The sequence below is a fragment of the Cherax quadricarinatus genome, chromosome 74 (genome assembly GCF_038502225.1).
Source record: "Cherax quadricarinatus isolate ZL_2023a chromosome 74, ASM3850222v1, whole genome shotgun sequence".
NCBI classification, from domain to species: Eukaryota; Metazoa; Arthropoda; class Malacostraca; order Decapoda; family Parastacidae; genus Cherax; species Cherax quadricarinatus.
This window is the reverse complement of record NC_091365.1, coordinates 8,541,694-8,552,514: the sequence shown is the minus strand read 5'-3', so window position 1 is coordinate 8,552,514 and position 10,821 is coordinate 8,541,694. Positions and strand designations below refer to the sequence as shown.

General features: G+C 42.9%; 1 long non-coding RNA gene across 2 annotated transcripts in view; it reads left to right on the top strand.

The window, feature by feature from the left end:
* Window positions 1–10,192, top strand: part of LOC138854906 (uncharacterized) — a 188,199-nt gene extending 178,007 nt beyond the window's left edge. For both annotated transcript variants that reach the window (XR_011394064.1, XR_011394063.1), the window contains exon 3: window positions 9,151–10,192. This is a non-coding gene — a long non-coding RNA (uncharacterized lncRNA). The remainder of the gene's footprint in view (window positions 1–9,150) is intronic.
* The last annotated feature ends 629 nt before the right edge of the window (window positions 10,193–10,821 follow it).

Genomic DNA, 10,821 nt, shown 5'->3' with positions numbered 1-10,821 from the left:
TTGGCAAGCGATGTAGTGGAGGCAGGAACTATACATAGTTTTAAGATGAGGTATGATAAAGCTCATGGAGCAGGGGGAGAGAGGACCTAGTAGCGGTCGGTGAAGAGGCGGGGCCAGGAGCTGAGTATCGACCCCTGCAACCACAATTAGGTGAGTACAATTAGGTGAGTACACAGCACACACACACACACACGAATATCAGATCGTGATGAAAGATAGAAGGAGTAGAGGGGGGAGGAGGGGTTGCACTGCTCATTAAAAACCGATGGGGATATCAGGAAATGGAAGGAATGGACGAGATTGGAGAAAGGGATTACATAGTAGGTACAATTCAGTCAGGAGAACATAAGGTAATCATTGCAGTGATGTATAACCCGCCACAGAACTGCAGGAGGCCAAGAGAGGAATATGATGAGAGCAACAGAACAATGGTGGACACACTAGCTGAAGTGGCCAGAAGAGCTCATTCGAGTAGAGCAAAGCTACTGGTTATGGGCGATTTCAACCACATGAGGGTCCCGAAACATGGAGAGCCAAGATGATGGTTGTGGTACTGGAAAATCTCATGCATCAACATGTTAGGGACACTACCAGAGAGAGAGGGGGAGGATGACCAGCAAGATTGGACCTTGTGTTCACAATGAGTAGCTCAGACATTGAGGACATCACATATGAAAGGCCCCTTGGAGCTAGTGATCATGTGGTTCTGAGCTTTGAATACATTGTAGAGCTACAAGTGGAGAGGGTAACAGAAGCAGAAAGGGAAAGCCAAACTATAAAAGGGGGGACTACACAAGTATGAGGAACTTCCTGCAGGAGGTTCAATGGGAAAGAGAATTGGTTGGAAAGTCAGTAAACGAAATGATGGACTACGGAACAACAAAATGCCAGGAGGCAGAGGGAAGGTTTGTTCCCGAGGGCGACAGCAATAATGGGAAGACGAGAATGAGCCCTTGGTTTACCCGAAGGTGTAGGGATGCAAAAATTAAGTGCACTAGAGAATGGAAAAAGTACAGAAAGCAAAGGGCCCAGGAAAATAAAGAGATTAATCGAAGAGCCAGAAACGAATATGCACAGATAAGGAGGGAGGCCCATCAACAGTACGAAAATAACATAGCATCGAAAGTCAAGTCTGACCCGAAACTGCTTTATAGCCACATCAGGAGAAAGACAACAGTCAAGGACCATTAAATCAGGCTGAGGAAAGAAGGTGGGGAGCTCACAAGAAACGACAAAGAAATATGTGAGGAGCTCAACACGAGATATAAGGAAGTATTTACAGTGGAGACAGAAGGGACACTGGGAAGACAAAACAGAGGGGTACACCAACAAGGGATATACCAACAAGTGTTGGATGAAATACCCATAACAGAGGAGGAGGTGAAGAAGCTGCTAAGTGACCTTGATACCTCAAAGGCGGTGGGACCGGACAACTCTCCGTGGGTCCTAAAAGGGAGCAGAGACGGTGTGTGTGCCACTAAGAACAATTTTCAACACATCCCTTGAAACTGGGCAACTATCTGAGGTATGGAAGACGGCAAATGTAGTCAAAATCTTTAAGAAAGGAGACAGAAACGAGGCACTAAACTATAGACCAGTGTCACTGACGTGTATAGTACGCAAAGTCATGGAGAAGATTATCAGAAGAGTGGTGGAGCACCTGGACAGAACAAGATTATAAACGACAACCAGCATGGTTTCATGGAAGGCAAATCCTGTGTCACAAACCTACTGGAGTTTTATGACAAGGTAACAGAAGACATGAGAGAGAGGGGTGGGTTGACTGCATTTTCTTGGACTGCAAGAAGGCCTTCGACACAGTTCCTCATAATAGATTAGTGCAGAAACTAGAGAATCAGGCACGTATAACAGAAAATGTACCGCAATGGATCAGAGAATACCTGACAGGGAGGCAACAGCAAGTCATGGTACATGATGAGGTATCACAGTGGGCGCCTGTGACGAGCGGGGTCCCACAATGGTCAATCCTGGGAACAGTGCTATTTTTGGTATATGTGAATGACATGGCAGAAGGGATAGACTCAGAAGTGTCTCTGTTTGCAGATGATGTGAGGTTAATGAGGAGAATTAAATCAAATGCGGATCAAGTAGGACTACAAAGAGACCTGGACAGGCTGGACACCTGGTCCAGCAAATGGCTCCTAGAATTTAACCCCGCCAAATGCAAAATCGTGAAGATCGGGGAAGGGCACAGAAGCCGCAAATAGAGTATAGGCTAGGTGGCCGAAGACTGCAAACCTCACTCAGGGAGAAAGATCTAGGGGTGAGTATAATACCGAGCACGTCTCCGGAAGCACACATTAACCAGGTAACTGTTGCAGCATATGGGCGCCTGGCAAACCTGCAAATAGCTTTCTGATACCTCAGTAAGGAATCGTTCAAGAATCTGTACACCGTGTACGTCAGTCCCATACTGGAGTATGCAGCAATAGTTTGGAACCCACACCTGGTCAAGCACGTCAAGAAATTAAAGAAAGTGCAAAAGTTTGCAACAAGGCTAGTTCCAGATCTAATGGGAATGTCCTACGAAGAAAGGTTAAGGGAAATCGGCTGCCGACACTGGAGGACAGGAGGGTCAGGGGAGACATGATAACGACATACAAAATACTGCGTGGGATAGATAAGGTGGACAAAGACACGGTGTTCCAGAGATGGGACACAGAAACAAGGGGTCACAATTGGAAAGTTGAAAACTCAAATGAGTCAAAGGGATGTTAGGAAGTATTTCTTCAGTCATAGAGTTGTCAGCAAGTGGAATAGCCTAGCAAGTGAAGTAGTGGAGGCAGGAACCATACATAGTTTTAAGAAGAGGTATGACAAAGCTCAGGAAGCAGAGAGAGAGAGAGAGAGGACCCAGTAGCGATCAGTGAAGAGGCGGGGCCAGGAGCTGAGTCTCGACCCCTGCAACCACAATTAGGTGAGTACAATTAGGTGAGTACACACACACACACACACACACTTGCCCGGCCACATTTCCTGGCTCCCTTTCGAACACTTTTCCAGCAAACTTTTATTTTTTCCCTTCACAACCAGAGAGAAAGTGAACACAAATTCTCCACAAAGACGCTATAGAAAGTAAAAGTTCACAAGGGGAAAAAAACAGGAAAATATTGGAGAAAATATTTTATTTCCTCGCAGTCATGTTATCCGTCTTGCCTTCAATGTTATCCTCATCTTTATCTGACTTCTTCTTTCATATATATATATATATATATATATATATATATATATATATATATATATATATATATATATATGTCGTGCCGAATAGGCAGAACTTGCTATCTTGGCTTAAATAGCAACGCTCATCTTGCCATATAAGACAAGTGAAAATTTGTATATGCAATAATTTCGCCAAACTCATTCTGAACCTAACGAAAAAAATATATTTCACTGTGTTTGTTTAGTACTACATTAATGAAAACGTATTTAAAATATATTTAGTTGGGTTAGGCTAACATAAATTGTTCTTGTTATAATAAGGTTAGGTAAGTTTTCTAAGATTCTTTTGGTGGAAAATTATAAATTTTTACACTAACATTAATGAAAAAAAGATATCTTTAAACGTATAAGAGAAAATTTCAGAAAGGACTTAATTTTAAATGAGTTCTTGCTAATTGACCAGTTTTACATATTCGGCACGACATATATATATATATATATATATATATATATATATATATATATATATATATATATATATATATATATATATATATTTTTTTTTTTTTTTTTTTTTTATTATCACACTGGCCGATTCCCACCAAGGCAGGGTGGCCCGAAAAAGAAAAACTTTCACCATCATTCACTCCATCACTGTCTTGCCAGAAGGGTGCTTTACACTACAGTTTTTAAACTGCAACATTAACACCCCTCCTTCAGAGTGCAGGCACTGTACTTCCCATCTCCAGGACTCAAGTCCGGCCTGCCGGTTTCCCTGAATCCCTTCATAAATGTTACTTTGCTCACACTCCAACAGCACGTCAAGTATTAAAAACCATTTGTCTCCATTCACTCCTATCAAACACGCTCACGCATGCCTGCTGGAAGTCCAAGCCCCTCGCACACAAAACCTCCTTTACCCCCTCCCTCCAACCCTTCCTAGGCCGACCCCTACCCCGCCTTCCTTCCACTACAGACTGATACACTCTTGAAGTCATTCTGTTTCGCTCCATTCTCTCTACATGTCCGAACCACCTCAACAACCCTTCCTCAGCCCTCTGGACAACAGTTTTGGTAATCCCGCACCTCCTCCTAACTTCCAAACTACGAATTCTCTGCATTATATTCACACCACACATTGCCCTCAGACATGACATCTCCACTGCCTCCAGCCTTCTCCTCGCTGCAACATTCATCACCCATGCTTCACACCCATATAAGAGCGTTGGTAAAACTATACTCTCATACATTCCCCTCTTTGCCTCCAAGGACAAAGTTCTTTGTCTCCACAGACTCCTAAGTGCACCACTCACTCTTTTTCCCTCATCAATTCTATGATTCACCTCATCTTTCATAGACCCATCCGCTGACACGTCCACTCCCAAATATCTGAATACGTTCACCTCCTCCATACTCTCTCCCTCCAATCTGATATTCAATCTTTCATCACTTAATCTTTTTGTTATCCTCATAACCTTACTCTTTCCTGTATTCACCTTTAATTTTCTTCTTTTGCACACCCTACCAAATTCATCCACCAATCTCTGCAGCTTCTCTTCAGAATCTCCCAAGAGCACAGTGTCATCAGCAAAGAGCAGCTGTGACAACTCCCACTTTGTGTGTGATTCTTTATCTTTATATATATCTTTATATATATCTTTATATATATATATATATATATATATATATATATATATATATATATATATGTGAGTAACTAACGTGCTTTACTGTGTGACCCGAGACCGCGTCGGGGTCTTCATATAAATTTCTCGATTCAAATGGCGTCCTGAAGAGGATAGTGAAGAGATGAGACGGTTCCTGGAAGAGATTTTATTGGGTTAAGCATTCGATTTGTTAAGATTTTTATTAAGTCATAGAAAAGGTGTGAATTGCATGTATGTGTATTGGTGGGTGAGGTGAGGTGAGGTGAATGTTGAAGTGTGATGAACTGTGAGTCTGTAGGGTACTGCTGGAGGTACATTGTCGGTACTGTTGGAGGTACACTGTCCGGTACTGCTGGAGATACACTGTGGGGTACTGCTGGAGGTACACTGTGTGGTACTGCTGGAGGTACACTGTGGGGTACTGCTGGAGGTACACTGTGGGGTACTGCTGGAGGTACACTGTGGGGTACTGCTGGAGGTACACTGTGGGGTACTGCTGGAGGTACACTGTGGGGGTACTGTTGGAGGTACACTGTGGGGTACTGCTGGAGGTACACTGTGGGGTACTGCTGGAGGTACACTGTGGGGTACTGCTGGAGGTACACTGTGGTGTAAAGCTGGAGGTACACTGTGGGGTACTGCTGGAGGTACACTGTGGGGTACTGCTGGAGGTACACTGTGGGGGTACTGTTGGAGGTACACTGTGGGGTACTGCTGGAGGTACACTGTGGGGGTACTGTTGGAGGTACACTGTGGGGTACTGTTGGAGGTACACTGTCGGTACTGTTGGAGGTACACTGTCCGGTATTGCTGGAGATACACTGTCGGTACTGCTGGAGGTACACTGTCCGGTACTGCTGGAGATACACTGTGGGGTACTGCTGGAGGTACACTGTCCGGTACTGCTGGATATACATTGTGGGGTACTGCTGGAGGTACACTGTCCGGTACTGCTGGAGATACATTGTGGGGTACTGCTGGAGGTACACTGTGGGGGTACTGTTGGAGGTACACTGTGGGGTACTGCTGGAGGTACACTGTGGGGTACTGCTGGAGGTACACTGTGGGGGTACTGTTGGAGGTACACTGTGGGGTACTGCTGGAGGTACACTGTGGGGTACTGCTGGAGGTACACTGTGGGGGTACTGTTGGAGGTACACTGTGGGGTACTGCTGGAGGTACACTGTGTGGTACTGCTGGAGGTACACTGTGGGGTACTGCTGGAGGTACACTGTGGGGTACTGCTGGAGGTACACTGTGGGGTACTGCTGGAGGTACACTGTGGTGTAAAGCTGGAGGTACACTGTAGGGTACTACAGGAAATACACTGTGGGGTATTACTGGACGTACACTGTGGTGTACTGCTGGAGGTACACTGTGTGGTACAGCTCTAGGTACACTGTGGGGTACTGCTGGAGGTACACTGTGTGGTACAGCTCTAGGTGCACTATGTACTACAGGAGGGGGTACACTGTACTACAGGAGGTACTCTGTAGTGTACTACAGGAGGTACACTGTGTACTACACGAGATACACTGTGTACTACACGAGATACACTGTGTACTACACGAGATACACTGTGTACTACACGAGATACACTGTGTACTACACGAGATACACTGTGTACTACACGAGATACACTGTGTACTACACGAGATACACTGTGTACAGGAGATGCACTGTGTACTACACGAGATACACTGTGTACTACACGAGATACACTGTGATTGCTACAGATGTATCGTGGAATACTACAAAAGCTACACTGGACTACTAGGTTGAAATGCTGTCTGGCTTATATACGGTATAAGGAACAGAAAGGCACAATACCATGACTGGAACTGTCTCCTTTAATTTCTTGTGTTAGGTTACTAGCTAATGATCCAAGTCAGACAGAAACGTCTTCATAAAATTTCTTTCTATGTGCGGGTTATTTGTTTAAGTACCAAGATTGCCCCTGTATTGTCCCCTGTGGCATCGCTTTAGTATACAGGTCGTCGAGGTATGGAAAGGTTCCAGAGGAGCAAAAAGGAATGTCAGAGTGATTTATGTGCGTATGTGAGCATACCATTGTTAAACAAGTCGTTCGTGTCGTTGGCTCCAAGGTGGCAACTAGTCCCTTCCGCGGTACCAAGTCAAAAACCTTCTTACAGCCCCCCAAAAAATGCGGTCTGCCTATACTGCTCTATTCTGTCTCGCTTCTGTTACCTTGTCGAGAAACTCCAGAAGGTTCGTGACACAGGATTTTCTCTCACTGGTCAGGTGCTCTGTGAATAGATTCAGTTGAATTCAGTTATGAATTCCGTAGTGCATTCATTAGATTTACCATGAAGGTTCCATCCCGTTTGTCTAGCAATATGAAGAGCCTGGTGTTAGCGTAGTGGTGTGCTCTGCAAGGCAGCACTGCAGTGGTACAGGAGGAAATAGGTGCTTAAATTATATGAGATGAACGTAGTTACCATTTCGTCAATGAATTTTCGTAGAAAATAGCGTATCACGAAGACTGTGAGCATTTAGGAGCGCTCAACCACGGCTTCAGACGTGACGAAACTCACACCAACATAACTGTATTAACAGACTAATCTTACACCAACATAACTGTATTAACAGACTGATCTTACACCAACATAACTATATTAACAGACTAATCTTACACCAGCATAACTGTATTAACAGACTAATCTTACACCAGCATAACTGTATTAACAGACTGATCTTACACCAGCATAACTATATTAACAGACTAATCTTACACCAACATAACTGTATTAACAGACTAATCTTACACCAGCATAACTGTATTAACAGACTGATCTTACACCAACATAACTGTATTAACAGACTAATCTTACACCAGCATAACTGTATTAACAGACTGATCTTACACCAACATAACTGTATTAACAGACTAATCTTACACCAGCATAACTGTATTAACAGACTGATCTTACACCAACATAACTGTATTAACAGACTAATCTTACACCAACATAACTGTATTAACAGACTGATCTTACACCAACATAACTATATTAACAGACTAATCTTACACCAACATAACTGTATTAACAGACTGATCTTACACCAACATAACTGTATTAACAGACTAATCTTACACCAACATAACTGTATTAACAGACTGATCTTACACCAACATAACTATATTAACAGACTAATCTTACACCAACATAACTGTATTAACAGACTAATCTTACACCAACATAACTGTATTAACAGACTAATCTTACACCAACATAATTGTGATAACAGACGAAACTCACGCCAACATAACTATCTTAAGAGACTAATCTCACACCAACACAGCAGCGGCAAGATCGAACTCAAAGCTCTTCAAGTGCGTTATCAGTGCTCGTACAATCATGAAAAATCTCGGTTGCTTATGAGTTAAGGGCAAACTTAAAAATGATCTTTAGCAACCTTAAAACAAATTGTCATCTACGACTGTAAACACATCAGAAGTCAGTCTCCAGCGAGAGGATGTTCATAAACCTCATAACTGTAAATATTCGCAGAGAACAATTTAATTTTTATATACTAATGAAGACGGACTCAAGTTACAGAACAAGATTAAGTAGATTATTATTATTATTATTGATACTCATTATTATTATTATTATTATTATTATTATTATTATTATTATTATTATTATTATTCACTGCAAACGCTAAAGCTGTGTGGGTTATTGAACGCTCGCTCTAAATTGAGCACTTCAAGTCGAAATAACCGAGGGGGGGAGGGGGGGCGGGGGGCTTCCTTACAGTGCAAGTTTAATCATAAACTTTACAAGTATAGTAGAGGGTCACTTTTACGGCTACTGCCGGTGAAAGGTCCTGAGTAGTGCCATATCTTCAGTAGTGCCAGGTCCTGAATACTGCCACTACCACATTCTCAATAGTGCCAGGTCTTCAGTAGTGGCAGGTCCTGAGCAGTGCCAGGTCCTCAGTAGTGCCAGGTCCTCAGTAGTGCCAGGTTCTCAGCAGTGCCAGGTTCTTAGTAGTTCCAGGTTCTCAGTAGTTCCAGGTTCTCAATAGTTCCAGGTTCCCAGTAGTGCCAGGTCCTGAGTAATACCAGGTCCTCAGTAGTGCCAAGTCCTCAGTAATGCCAGATCTTCAGTAGTGCCAGGTCCTCAGTAATGCCAAGTCCTCAGTAGTGCCAGGTCCTCAGTAATGTTGAGGTGGGTGAGGATGGAGAGTGTGTACAATCCTACATATTTATTTACAAAATTTTTTAAACATGCTCTATTGTTCGTGTTTATCAACATATTTTTATTTTTTACAGGTACTAGACACCCCGGGGGATGAAAGCCGCTGTGAAAACTAACGTGGAAAGTCACAGTGATTCCACTTTCCATATGGAAAGTTTCTAGCTTATCGACGAACCTTCTAATGTAAGTGAAAACCTGACTACATTTGTGACAATGAAAAGAAAACGACTTGAGAACGAAACGACAACAGAAATCCGAGTCATTAGTGTTAGTAGTTGCACCTGGTACTCTCCTCTCTCCAGCGCTGAACACTGTGACAATGTTTGTTGTCGTTTTGCCAGCGGGGACTACCGAGTCCTCTCCAGTGATTTACGAGAGTGTTGTCACTTGTCAGGAGGGACTGGACGAGACCCTTAGCGTAAATATACCCAGAATTTGGACAATTTTGTGAATTTCAGAAAATCCTGAGACCAGAAAATGAATTTCGTGGTTTTTGTAGAAGGAAAGTAAGGTGTTATGTTTACACTGTAGAGAATCATTTACGGTAAGACTTTTGTTTACATTGAAAGAAACAATTATGTTTCACAGCAAAATGTCTGGCTGCTTCGAGTAAACACACAATAGAAATGTGAGAGAACCGTTCTGTCATGAATACATCCATCGACATCAATAAATGTGTTTCTGTATCTAGAACCAACCAGTCGGTATTGATGACAGTGTTCAATGAACGTCTGGATGCCGAGGATGAACATATGAGCGTCACGGTGCGGGGCATCAGCCAGTACACGTCTGGATGCTCATGATGAACCAGCCAGCAGCACCAGGACCTACACACCCAAGCTATTAATTAGGTGACGCCTCAGCGACTAGCCAGCCATGACCAACATCACAGATGATCAGGCAAGTTGTTATTCTCGTTATCGCGTTTGGCAGAGAAAATCACCTGACTCGGGTTATTTTTCGCATAACCTGTTCAGTGATAGATTGCGCTACTGAAGGCGATGGTATTTCTCACGTAGATGCGAATATGGTCGCTACTTTTTTTAGATGGATTTTTCACTCGTAGGAGGCCCCGAGTTATCGTTTAGTACAGACATAATATACAAACAAGACGGTTGCAACTACAGGAGTACCAACTCGGGGCCTCCTACGAGTGCAACACCCGGTACCTTATTTTACATCACAGACATCGCTGTATTTACGTATTTTACATGAACTACGGCTCGAGTCCCCGTCCAGTCTTCTGTTTATTGACAGTCGTTTATTATCTAGGGTTTATAAATATAAATTTAATAGCTCACTAATGATTTGACCCCAGAAACATTAATCCCAGATCCTCCTGTACTTGGCGAATACTGGATAAGAGTAATGCCGGGAAAATAAAATGATTCCGTCAAATTTCCTGGATTTGGTCAAAGTTTTTACAGGTCAGTACCATTAATTTCCGCAAGAGGGCGTAACACTACTATCCCTCGCAGCTCACACGCTATTTTCTCCTTTTAACTGCTAACGCAACTCCCGTTGTACTGTTGTATCACAAATAAACGGTTAATTCTATAAATATATATTAAATAAAATACACAGGTTAGAGAATAAGTTTTTATTGAAGCAATCTTTCGCTTTGAGCGAAATGTTGCATCAATAAAATCTTATTCTACAACGGGCTTTCTGTAGTATTGTCTCCTCTACGCTATTTAGATCCAACGCTAATGTTGGCGTTACTAGTAAGGTAATAACGTCGCCGC